Source organism: Anolis carolinensis, chromosome X (assembly GCF_035594765.1).
Source record: "Anolis carolinensis isolate JA03-04 chromosome X, rAnoCar3.1.pri, whole genome shotgun sequence".
Classification (NCBI taxonomy): domain Eukaryota; kingdom Metazoa; phylum Chordata; class Lepidosauria; order Squamata; family Dactyloidae; genus Anolis; species Anolis carolinensis.
The window spans coordinates 4,981,979-4,995,677 of NC_085847.1; the positions used below are offsets into that span (position 1 = coordinate 4,981,979).

Here is a 13,699-nt window from a genome sequence, read left to right on the forward strand (position 1 = left end):
TCCTCTGTTGTTAGTAAGAAATTGGCTGTAACCTTCTACTTGCATCCTCACCTTTGCATGCACTGTGCTTTCACTTCTGCTTCAAACACCATTAATCCTTTGCTTAGATCAAATAAACAGTAATCCTTCTTTGCCAGTAAAACCACAATAGGTGTTCTTCGTCGAGCACACTGTAATCTTGCTCTATCGGATGTGCTGTCTGCAAACATCCTAAGCCCTTTGACTTGTTTTCGGCTCTATAATTCTTTCCCATCAACAGGACTATAGTAGCCTTGATATACAACTGTGTAATGAATCTCCTTTCAACTCATGGGCTGGGGAAGAATAAAACACACAAGTACACACAATATTGGTTGTCACTCATTGAGGCTTTGGAGGAGTCTCAGCACTGAGAGACATACCGTATATACTCGAGTATAAGCCGAGGCACCTAATTTTATCACCAAACTGGAAAAACCTATTGACTCGAGTATAAGACGAGAGTGAGAAATGCAGCAGCCACTGGTCAATTTCAAAAATAAAAATAGAATTTAATAAAATTACATCATTTGAGGCATCAGTAGGTTAAAGGTTTTGGAATATTTGCATAAAACTGTCATTTAAGATAAGAATAAGACTTTAATAAGATAAGACGGTCCAACTCTGATTACTTATATACTCGAGTATAAGCCAAGGGGAGATTTTTCAGCCCTGAAAAAGGGCTGAAAAACTAGGCTTATACACGAGTATATACGGTACCTTTTTTTTTTTTTACCAAAGTATGTTTATTGTTTATTGGTATATGTGATTTTATCTGTTTTTTATTTGTTTTCTACTGTTGAGTTTTATATTGTTTGTTGCCTGGGCCTGGCCCCATGTAAGCCACCCTGAGTCCCTGTGGGGAGATGGCGTCGGGATAGAAAAATAAAGTATTATTATTATTATTATTATTATTATTATTATTATTATTATTATTTGAAACACAACAAGATGAGTCCACAGCGGACACTCTACTGGCTGTTGTACTGGATCACACGCCGGACACTTCCCAAGTGTCTAGGGCTGTAAAAATTATTATTATTATTATTATTATTATTATTATTATTATTATTATTATTATTATTAACACAACAAGATGAGTCCACAGCAGACACTCTGCTGGCTGTTGTACTGGATCACACGTCGGACACTTTTCAAGTGTCTAGGGCTGTAAAAATTATTATTATTACTATTATTATTATTATTAACACAACAAGATGAGTCCACAGCAGACACTCTGCTGGCTGTTGTCTTGGATCACACGTTGGACATTTACCAAGGGTCTGGGACACTTGTTGTTGTTGTTGTTGTTGTTGTTGTTGTTGTTGTTATTATTACTAGCTTTTCCCGGCCATGCGTTGCTGTGGCTTATGGGAATCCTTTGTTGGCCAGGTGGAATAACAGTGAATAGCCTTGCAGTCTCAAAGCCTGGCCGTTTTCTGGAGGAGCTGGAGCTGTTTGTTGTATGAACGTAGAGGCATGGATGAGGGGTTGTGCTGCCAAGTTTAGTGTTTCTGGGATGTGTAGTTTTGTTGTTTTGTCCTAGGCTGAAATTTCATTACCCTTTTATATATATAGATTATTATTTGAAACACAACAAGATGAATCCACAGTAGACACTCTGCTAGCTGTTGTACTGGATCACACGCCGGACACTTTCCAAGTGTCTAGGGCTGTAAAAATAATAATAATAATAATAATAATAATAATAATAATTATTATTATTATTATTATTATTTGAAACACAACAAGATGAGTCCACAGCAGACACTCTGCTGGCTGTTGTCTTGGATAACACGTCGGACACTTCCCAAGTGTCTAGGGCTGTAAAATAATAATAATAATAATAATAATAATAATAATTATTATTATTATTATTATTAACACAACAAGATGAGTCCACAGCAGACACTCTGCTGGCTGTTGTACTGGATTACACGCCGGACACTTCCCAAGTGTCTAGGGTTGTAAAAATTATTATTATTATTATTATTATTATTATTATTATTATTATTATTATTATTATTTGTCTGTGCAAAACAGATAGCCTGCTTCTGAACCATGACTGCTTCTGAGATGTACAAGATACAATAGAAAGTGCCCTCATATGCCAGGTACAGACAACCTGATAGTACCTTTTCTACTCCACTAAGTTAAATACCCCATCTACTTGTTTTTAAAGCTACCTTCCTGCATTTAACATTGCTGAACCACTGTTTACATTTTAACCTGTCAATCTCTGTATGTGTTTGAACCCTCTTCTACTCGGAGGACCAGAGAAAGCGTTATTAATTCTATTGCCCAGTGAACAACTTTGGCTCGCTTCCCAGCCTTCAGATGAACACTCATACCATCTTGGGATGCTGTTGTTTCCTTGTAATTATGTTTATGTGGGAAGCTAATTTTTGCTTTCACAAAATTGATTTGAGGCTTCTGGAATCTATTTGGAGATAATTAACTTTGCCCACGCAGATTCTGGTGGAGGAGAGTTGTTTGTTTAGCTTCTAAGGCAGCTTTCAGTACAGACACACAAAGAAAATAATATTGGTAAAGGATGAAAGAGCGGGGCAGAGAAATGTCGACATTATTTGTCTCCTCAGAGTGAAATACGCTTCCTTGGCAAGATGTTGAAACCTGGCCCATATCCACATTGAAACTTGCCCTGTCACTTTATAGTTTGATTTCCGTTCAGATTTATTTTCCCTGCTTGTTGTGTCTATTTGACGTATGTTCTATTCTGTAATAGACACTCCCTTCATCAGTTTTGACTATATCGGACCTTTTAACGCCTTGGATGATTGTTTACTATTTTAATTATGTCTATTTTAAATCATGACTTGTTTAATTTGTTTTTAAATGCATTTTTGATGTCTCAACTGTTGATTTTATAATATTATATGATTGTATTGGGCTTGCCCCTGTGTGAGCCGCTCCGAGTCCGCGTTGGGGAGATGGAGGCGGCATACAAAAATAAAATTATTATTATTATTATTATTATTATTATTATTATGACACAGCAAACAAGATAGATATGCTGGATTTTGTATCACAAAATCACAAGTCGAACACTTCCCAAGTGTTTAGGACTGTGTGATGTATTTTTGGATGATGTGTGCAGATCCCAGTCGGGTGGCCTTTTGCATTTGGCAGATCGTAATTTTGTCAATGTCTATTGTTTCCAAATGCCGGCTGAGATCTTTTGGCATGGCACCCAGTGTACCCATCACCACCGGGACCACCTTCTTCTTCTTCTTCTTCTTCTTCTTATTATTATTATTATTATTATTAAGCCCTAGGTCACTCTCTCATGCACATAAACACCTAATTTAATGTATTCACATATTTATTTCTGGAGTACATGTAAGGTAAAAGTTTTCCCCTGACATTAAGTCTAGTCATGACCAACTCTGGGGGTTGGTGCTCTTCTCCATTTCTAAGCCGAAGAGCCAGCGTTGTCCATAGACACCTCCAAGGTCATGTGGCCACTGGCATGACTGCATGGAGCTCCGTTACCTTCCTGTTGGAGTGGTACCTATTGATCTACTCATATTTACATGTTTTCGAATTGATAGGTTGGCAGAAGCTGGGGCTAACACTGGGAGCTCACCCCACTCCCTGGATTCAAACCACCAACCTTTCAGTCAGCAAGTTCCGCAGCTCAGCGGGTTAATCCGCTGCGCCACCGGGGGCTTAGAGTATGTGTATACAGTAGAGTCTCACTTATCCAAGCCTCGCTTATCCAAGCTTCTGGATTATCCAACGCATTTTTGTAGTCAATGTTTTCAATATACCGTGATATTTTGGTGCTAAATTTGTGAATACAGTAATTACAACATAACATATACTGCGTATTGAACTACTTTTTCTGTCAAATTTGTTGTACAACATGATGTTTTGGTGCTTAATTTGTCAAATCATAACCTAATTTGATGTTTAATAGGCTTTTCCTTATCCAAGATATTCGCTTATCCAAGCTTCTGCCGGCCCGTTTAGCTTGGATAAGTGAGACTCTACTGTAATTATAAAAATGGAGTTGGGAGCTTTAGATGTTTGGAGGTGTGAGTTTATGAAGGCCATGGACTTGGCTTTGGCTCTTAACACAAGGGATAACCTCTGGTTTGCTAATAAAACCGGATTACTGTGTCGTGAAATGATGCCTGTCTAAAAAGTGTCTCCTCAACATGAAATGTTTGGAAAGCTCTGCCGTAGGTGTTTATACTCAACCGTTTGCTGGGAGATCCAATATTTCTACATCCCTCGTTGGGCTGGACAAATCTGATAGTTTCCTTTTCTGTGGATTTGGACAAATTCCGATTTTTAAAATGAACTGAAATGAATCCTCACCCATCTCTTAAGTGCTTGCCAAATGGAATGTGGATTATAGCATATGCCAACTAATAATAACACCACTCGAAAATCTCCGGCACACGTCTGAGTATCTGTAAGGAGCCATCATTTGTGAAACACAATGGAACAATCAGCCTTTTGCCCCAGGCCATCTTGTGTGTGTCCCAGAGAGGATGAATCACTGCTTATACCATAAGCTTGTTCTCTTAACAGGAGAGGGAGATATTGCAAATCTGATTTCTTCCATAAAGCTCAGCATTGGCTTCGCATTTAGTGTTAATAACCAAGCTTTCTCTTCCCAAGGGTCGGCACTTTATTTAGAAAGCAAAGATGTCAGAGTCAGTTCGGTGTTCCAGCTTGATAGATGTAAGTGGGGCTGAGGACTAACAAGGCCCTCTGTGGAAAAGATGACTGGTGCTCATGCCGCACGTTTACATAATTTAATCACAACACTCACATTATCACTTCATTCTCACTGGGTGGGGGGAGCATGCATTTGCAAATGGATGAAAAAATTTCTGCTTCCAAGAGTAATAACGATCATAGAATAACATCATAAAATCAAAATTCCCGCTAAACAAGGAAACAAAACACCGCATTGACATATAACTCACCTCCACCAATCAGTGTGCGGATAGTTACTTGCACCAATGAGCTCTCCGAGGAGCAAAAGTCCATATAAAAGTTTCTATAAATGTCTCTGTATGTATTTTTTGCCTTTATGGTTGCTTTGAGAGCACCGTCTCTCCGACATCCACAAGTTAATACAGCCTCTGAGCCTTGCCTTGAACTTGCTCGTTTCTGATTTGATCCTTCGGAGCCTAGGTATGCCGGGAGCCTGAACTATGAATAATGAATAATGTTTTTTGTGAATGAAATGATGGGCAGACCAGTTGCCATGTATTGCTTCGAGTATTAAGCCAAGTGCAAAATTGCAACTCCCAGGATTTTATTTATTTATTTATTTGCTACATTTATATGCCACGCTTCTCACCCCAAAGGGAACTCAGAGCGGCTTACAAATTAAATTTACATACAATATTCTATTAGCATAGTACAGTACTGGTAATAAATTACTATATTGTACTGTATCAATATATTGTAATATTATTAGTAATATTACATGTAAAATCTATATACAGTAGAGTCTCACTTATCCAAGCTAAACAGGCTGGCAGAAACTTGGATAAGCGAATATCTTGGATAATAAGGAGAGATTAAGGAAAAGCCTATTAATCATCAAATTAGGTTATGGTTTTACAAATTAAGCACCAAAACATCATGTTATACAACAAATTTGACAGAAAAAGTAGTTCAATACACAGTAATGCTATGTAGTAATTACTGTAGTTACGAATTTAGCACCAAAATATCACGATATATTGAAAACATTGACTACAAAAATGGCTTGGATAATCCAGAGGCTTGGATAAGCGAACCTTAGATAAGTGAGACTCTACTGTATATAAAAGAGTGATGGCATCAGGGGAGCGGACAAAACAACAAAACTACAGGCCCCCCAACCTCGAAATTTGACAACACAACCTATCATCCACGGCTCTAGGTTGATACAACAAAAAGAAAAGAAAAATAAAGTCCTAATTAGAGGGAGAGGAATAATTGTTTTTATCCAGTTGCTGCCAGTTACAAGGCTAAGCTCCACCCACTTGGTCTCCTAGCAAGCTACTCAGCCCAGGGGACAGGCACAAGAGTTTGGAGAGACCCCTAACGGCCATCCAGCCCAACTCGTTCTACTATACAGCAGGACACAATCCAAGCATTCACAACACATGGACAATGTATAAATACTATACAATACTACACAGGGACATAGACCCCCTCTACCCTCACCACTTTCACAGTACACAAACAACCAAATGCATACTAAACATAAAGACAACCATACAACAGACATTCAATACCACCACTACCTCAACAATTTCTCACCAACACCACCAGACAACGCCACAGCAACGTGTGGCTGGGCACAGCTAGTATAATATATAATTATTAATATTATATTGCATTATTAGTATATTGTATTACAATATAATATGAATATTATATGTATATACAATATGTTATAATTATTATATATTATTGTAAATTATATTGTGTGTATATATATATATATATATATAAAACACACACACACATATATATATATTTTATCGCATGTAGCCCTGGCGGTTAAAGTGGGGTCTAACCGAGTTAATTCTGCAGCCTCTTTCCATATTCTACCCCCTCCCCTTATATTGCAATTCATTTTTTAAAGATCAATAGTACAGTGAGAACGGTGACAGGAGCGGCCCAAGGGGGAAGAAATAAATCCCACACCTGCCTGTTTGAATGGAAGTATTTAGAATGTTATCTCAGGGAAAACAGAATGTTGAAAAGACTGATGATGTAATTGGAAAAGAGACAAATAAAAGAGATTTTCCCAGGGTGCTTTCCTTGGTGCTCTGAGGTGCACATTTAATAACATGGCAGAGTTCTCAGCTTGTGCCAAATGTCTTGTCATTTAGAGTTACTGTATATACTCGAGTATAAGCCTTGTTTTTCAGCCCTTTTTTTAAGACTGAAAAAGCCCCCCTCGGCTTATACTCGGGTGAGGGTCCTGGTTGGCTTATATTTGGGTCAGCTTATACTCGAGAATATATGGTACATTTATTATTTTTCTCTATTATTATTGGTATTATTACATTTATTATTTTTCCCTATTATTGTTGCTACTATTTATTTTACTCTATTTTTATTATTACTATTATTAATACATTTATTATTTCACTCTGATCTTATTATTATAACATTCATTATTTTTCTCTATTATTGTTGCTACTATTTATTTTACTCTATTATTATTATTAATACATTTATTATTTCACTCTGATCTTATTATTATGATTACATTTATTATTTTTCTCTATTATTATTGGTATTATTACATTTATTGTTTTTGTCTGTTATTGTTGCTACTATTGCATTTATTTTACTCTATTAATATTATTATTATTAATACATTTATTATTTCACTCTGATCTTATTATTATGATTACATTTATTATTTTTCTCTATTATTATTGGTATTATTACTTTTATTATTTTTCTGTATTATTGTTGCTACTATTACATTTATTTTGCTCTATTTTTATTATTATTATTAATACATTTATTATTTCACTCTCATCTTATTATTATTACATTCATTATTTTTCTCTATTATTGTTGCTACTATTTATTTTACTCTATTATTATTATTAATACATTTATTATTTCACTCTGATCTTATTATTATGATTACATTTATTATTTTTCTCTATTATTACTGGTATTATTACATTTATTGTTTTTCTCTGTTATTGTTGCTACTATTACATTTATTTTACTCTATTTTTATTATTATTATTAATACATTTATTATTTTACTCTGATCTTATTATTATGATTACATTTATTATTTTTCTCTATCATTATTGGTATTATTACATTCATTATTTTTCTCTATTATTCTAAAAAGGGTTGTGTGTGTCAAAAAGGTTGCCAATATTGCTTTAGAGTCACCATAAGTCAGAAACAATTTGAAGGCACAGAACAACACCCAAATCTTGGTCTTCTCCTTTGTATAATTAAAACCACAACAAATGGCGCAGTTGATGTTTTACATCTAATTGTGTTTAATGAAACATTAAGGACTATTAATGACATAATTGTGTGCAGCTCCTCTCACACCCTCCGAGGTTGTTACAGGCTGACAAAATGCTCTTATTGGTTCACTTGGCAAGAGTTTGCTAATTGCATTAGACGCTGCTTCTGGAATCTTGTTATTTCCCTCAATGAGCACGGAATCGGCAGCTAAGAGGCCAAGGGAGAGAACCTGAAGGAGGACCTGGCTAAACCTATTTACTCTGACAAACCGGTCGTAGACATCCTAGGAAACTTGTTTGCATCTACTAAATCCAAGTCTCTCAGAAATGTCTATTTACATTAGTGGTTCCCAAACTTATTTGGCCCTCCGTCCCTTTCCAGAAAAAATATGACTCAGCGCCCCCTGGAAAGGGGGTGTGGCTTAGAGGGATGGGCGTGGCTCCTGTTCAAGAGGGCGTGGCTGAGCCTCTCCCCTAGTCCTAGATGCAGGGCTGTGAGGGGAGGTAGGCGGGGCCACAAATGAGAGCCAGGACTGGGATGGGCGGAGTTACGAGCTCTGAGTCAGGGCTGAGCATCTATCCCTGTCCTGCCGTGCCTGCCAGGACACAGGAGGTGGGGCTAGAGGAGGGGGCGGGGGCGGGGCCTCTTCCCAAGTGCCTGATGGGGCTGAACCTCTATACCCCGCCCCGTGTTCTAACAAGCGCCTCAGGGGAAGTATACAGAGGCTCTTTGGAAGAGGCCCTGCCCCCATCCCTAGCCCCGCCCCTTAGTCCTAAAAGGCCTCCCAGGAGAGATATAGAGGCTCAGCCCTCTCTCAGGCTCTGGAGAAGAGGCCCCGCCCCCACCTCTAGCCCCGCCCTTTAGTCCAAAAAGGCCTCTTAGGAGAGGTATAGAGGCTCAGCCCTGTCTCGTGCTCTTGGAAAGAGGCCCTGCCCCCACCTCTAGCCCAATCCCTTAGTCCTAAAAGGCCTCTCAGGAGAGGTATAGAGGCTCAGCCCTGTCTCGGGCTCTTGGAAGGAGGCCCCGCCTTGTTCCCTAGCTCCGCCCTCTGTGTCTCAACAAGCACCTCAGGAGAGGTATAGAGGCTCAGCCCTGTCTCACGCTCTTGGGAAGAGGCTCCGCCCCCACCTCTAGCCCCACCCCTTAGTCCTAAAAGGCCTCTCAGGAGAGGTATAGAGGCTCAGCCCTGTCTCGTGCTCTTGGAAGCAGGCCCCGCCCCCACCTCTAGCCCCTCCCTTTAGTCCTAAAAGGCCTCTCAGGAGAGGTATAGAGGCTCAGCCCTGTCTCACGCTCTTGGGAAGAGGCCCCGCCCCCACCCCGAGCCCTGCCCTTTAGTCCTAAAAGGCCTCTCAGGAGAAGTATAGAGGCTCAGCCCTGTCTCAGGCTCTTGGAAGGAGGCCCCGCCCCCTTCCCTAGCTCCGCCCTCTGTGTCCCAACAAGCGCCTCAGTAGAGGTATAGATGCTCAGCCCTGTCTCGGGCTCTTGGGCCATAGTTTGGGGACTCCTGATATAATGCAATGTTTTTGTAATCGTATGTCTGTTAAAATTGATGTAGAAGAGGGGGAGCATGCGGTTGCCTGTGATGTTAAAAGAAAAGCCTCAGGTATTTGTGTGGTCCAGGGAACAATATCTCCACAAACCTGGCAATGGAAGCCCTAGTAATTGGTTGAAGGCCAGCTGTTGTCAGGCTTCCATTTACGTCTCTGGTTGCCAACACAAACAGTGCATCGCACCATTATGCTAATCTGCTTGTGATAGACTCTGTGTTTCTTTCAGGTTCAACTGGGTGGCAGGGAAGACACGACAGACAGCCAGAACCTGCTGGAAAACGTTCATGACCTTGCTTCAGCTTCAATGCTCATTCAGCCCAGACAAAGGCCAGAGTTACTAGATGTGACAGTATCGAAAGAAGGTGGAGAACAAGAACAAGAACATTCTCTGGCTCATATTCCTTTTGCAAAAGATCCTATGGTATGAGGTATGTTCCAGTATTTGAAGGGTTGCACCCATCTATCTGTCTAATTTTCTGGTGGCTTCTAGTACATGTCCATTACTATTCATAACTAAGATTAACTATTAACTAGGAACATAATGAAAACTAGCTCTTCACCTGTGTGTGGGGGTCATGTACAGGATCATGATGTTAGAAGAGATGAGGTCCACCTGGTCCCATCCCCGGCAATGCAAGAATATACAACTAAAGCACTTCCAAAAGAGCATGATCCAACCTTAAAATAATAGAATAATAGGGCCCTTCCACACAGCCCTATATCCCAGAATATCAAGGCAGAAAACCGCACATTATCAGATTCAGATAAGCCAGTTCAAAGTAGATATTCTGGGATATAGGGCTGTTTATAGAATAATAGAGTTGGAAGAGACCACATGGACCATCTATTCCATCTAATCCTATTCCATCTAAAATGGGCGGCCAGGACTGGGATGGGCGGAGTTACGAGCTCTGAGGCAGGGCTGAGCTTCTATCCCTGTCCTGCGGCATCTGCCAGGACACAAGGGGCGGGGCTAGAGGAGGGGGCGGGGCCTCTTCCTAAGTGCCTGACAGGGCTGGACCTCTATACCCCGCCCCCATGTTCTAACAAACACCTCAGGAGAGGTATACAGAGGCTCAGCCCTGTCTCACACTCTTGGGAAGAGGCCCCGCCTCCGCTCCAGCCCCTTTCTTTAGTCCTAAAATGCCTCAGGAGAGGTATAGAGGCTCAGCCCTGTCTCAGGCGCTTGGAAGAAGGCCCGGCCCCTTCCCCAGCTCCGCTGTTTAGTCCTAAAAGGCCTCTCAGGAGAAGTATAGAGGCTCAGCCCTGTCTCACGCTCTTGGGAAGAGGCCCCGCCCCTGCCCCTAGTCCCGCCCTTTAGTCCTAAAAGGTCTCTCAGGAGAGGTATAGAGGCTCAGCCCTGTCTCGGGCTCTTGGAAGGAGGCCCCACCCCCACCCCGAGCCCTGCCCTTTAGTCCTAAAAGGCCTCTCAGGAGAAGTATAGAGGCTCAGCCCTGTCTCAGGTTGTTGGAAGGAGGCCCCGCCCCCTCCCCAGCTCCGCCGTTTAGTCCTAAAAGCCCTCTCAGGAGAAGTATAGAGGCTCAGCCCTGTCTCACGCTCTTGGGAAGAGGCCCTGCCCCCGCCCCTAGCCCTGTGCTTTAGTCCTAAAAGGCCTCTCAGGAGAAGTATAGAGGCTCAGCCCTGTCTCACGCTCTTGGGAAGAGGCCCCGCCCCTGCCCCTAGTCCCGCCCTTTAGTCCTAAAAGGTCTCTCAGGAGAGGTATAGAGGCTCAGCCCTGTCTCGGGCTCTTGGAAGGAGGCCCCACCCCCACCCCGAGCCCTGCCCTTTAGTCCTAAAAGGCCTCTCAGGAGAAGTATAGAGGCTCAGCCCTGTCTCAGGTTGTTGGAAGGAGGCCCCGCCCCCTCCCCAGCTCCGCCGTTTAGTCCTAAAAGCCCTCTCAGGAGAAGTATAGAGGCTCAGCCCTGTCTCACGCTCTTGGGAAGAGGCCCTGCCCCCGCCCCTAGCCCTGTGCTTTAGTCCTAAAAGGCCTCTCAGGAGAAGTATAGAGGCTCAGCCCTGTCTCAGGCTCTTGGAAGGAGGCCCCGCCCCCTTCCCTAGCTCTGCCTTCTGTGTCCCAACAAGCTCCTCAGGAGAGGAATAGATTCTCAGCCCTGTCTCGGGCTCTTGGGAAGAAGAAACGCCCCTCCTTGGCCCCGCCTCCGTGTCCTAATAGGTGCCATCACCGCCCCCCTGGATCACTGCAGCACCCACCAGGGGGCGGTAGCGCCCACTTTGGGAATCACTGCTGTAAATACATAAAAATAAATAGTGACCCTAATAGGGTTCGCCAGCCTAGTCTTCCTTCTCCCCGTGCATGTCATTTCTCCCTTTTATCTGGAACAATGCAGCAACTCCACAGCCTGTGGTGCTTTCTGCTGACAACTCATCTTTCCACATCAAATCTTCCTGAGTGAAGGTAGCCAGAGGCTATTCATAATGGTGGCACATCAGCATGTAGTAATCATAATTACATGAAATCATAAACTATCTAAAGGGCACTCCGATGAGTGACAAGCTTGAGAATGCACCTTGACACCTGCCAAAGATGTACAAAACGCACACACAGAATGATCCCCTGCTGCTCTGTTCCTTGGTCAGTGAATGCAGCCAGCTGGAGTTAATCACATTAACCTGACAAACTCAGGCAGGATGAGTTGTTTTCGTCCCCTTCCTGTCAAAGGGATGTCAGTATCATGAACAGTTGAGGAAGTCCTCCAGACCACACAGCTGAATGCAGGAAAAAGTGAGTCAGGGTATGTAGCATATAACGTATCCACTATGCAAATTGTAATGAGAGAATTTATCTTTAGAGTTGAAAGAATTTGAGGTGCAAAATATTTGAATGGAATGAAAGCAAAAACAGTCAACAGGATGTCTGGGGTGTTCTGTTTGGAGAACTCACATGCAGTATTTGGAGCAAGGAGAATTTCCATTCCAAACTTTTTTTTTTTAATTTTATACAGTAGAGTCTCACTTATCCAAGTTTCTGGATTATCCAAGCCATTTTGGTAGTCAATGTTTTCAATATATCGTGATATTTTGGTGCTAAATTCGTAAATACAGTCATTACAACATAACATTACTGCGTATTGAACTACTTTTTCTGTCAAATTTGTTGTATAACATAATGTTTTGGTGCTTAATTTGTAAAATCATAACCTAATTTGATGTTTAATAGGCTTTTCCTTAATCGCTCCTTATTATCCAAGATATTAGCTTATCCAAGGTTCTGCCGGCCCGTTTAGCTTGGATAAGTGAGACTTTACTGTACAATTAAACAGAGCACACAACATGTAATACAAACATTAGTAAAGGTTGCTAACTTTGCAATTACGGTAGAGTCTCATTTATCCAACATAAACGGGCCGGCAGAACGTTGGATAAGTGAAAATGTTGGATAATAAGGAGGGATAAAAGGAAAGCCTATTTAACATCAAATTACATTATGATTTTACAAATTAAGCACCAAAAACATCATGTTATACAACAAATTTGACAGAAAAAGTAGTTCAATACACAGTAGTGCTATGTAGTAATTACTGTATTTACGAATTTAGCACCAAAACATCACAATATATTGAAAACATTGACTACAAAACATTGGCTACTAACAAATTGACTACAAATAAAGATAGAATTGCATAACATGAACTTACAGTAGCAACATTGTCGGAAATCAAATCCATGAAAAGTTCAATTCTTGCTTTCTAGAGAATCAGCTGTGGATTGGGGTGGGAGGCAAACTGCGTTGGATAATCCAAAACGTTGGATAAGCGGATGTTGGATAAGTGAGACTCTACTGTATGTCCATCAGCCGAATGGTAGGAGGGCAATGTATATTCATTAATTTTGGGAGCAGGGAGATTTTCAAGAGATAACTGAGCTTTTTATTTTGTGTGTTGAAAGTATACATGCAGAAAGTGTAAACGTGCAAAGCAATTTTTTCCTATTATGCACTTCCGCAACGTGTCGCTCTAGAGATGTGTATGATAGGAACTTGCTGCTGAACCTTCTGACTGAAAAGTCGGTTTGAATCCGGGGAGTGGGGTGAGCTCCCCTTGTTAGCCCCAGCTTTGGCCAACCTAGCAGTTCGAAAACATGCAAATGTGAGTAGATCAATAGGTACTGCTTTGTGGGAA

The 13,699-nt window shown here is 41.3% G+C and overlaps 1 protein-coding gene across 4 annotated transcripts in view; it reads left to right on the forward strand.

Moving 5' to 3' along the window:
• The window catches only part of galnt9 (polypeptide N-acetylgalactosaminyltransferase 9), a 130,242-nt gene that overhangs the window by 48,122 nt on the left and 68,421 nt on the right, over positions 1-13,699 (forward strand). For 3 of the 4 annotated variants that reach the window (XM_062958568.1, XM_062958570.1, XM_062958569.1), the window contains one exon: positions 9,787-9,988. The gene's annotated coding sequence lies outside the window, so the exon portion shown is untranslated. Of the gene's footprint in view, positions 1-9,786; positions 9,989-13,699 lie in introns of those variants that run through there. The other variant, XM_062958571.1, reaches the window with a different exon arrangement.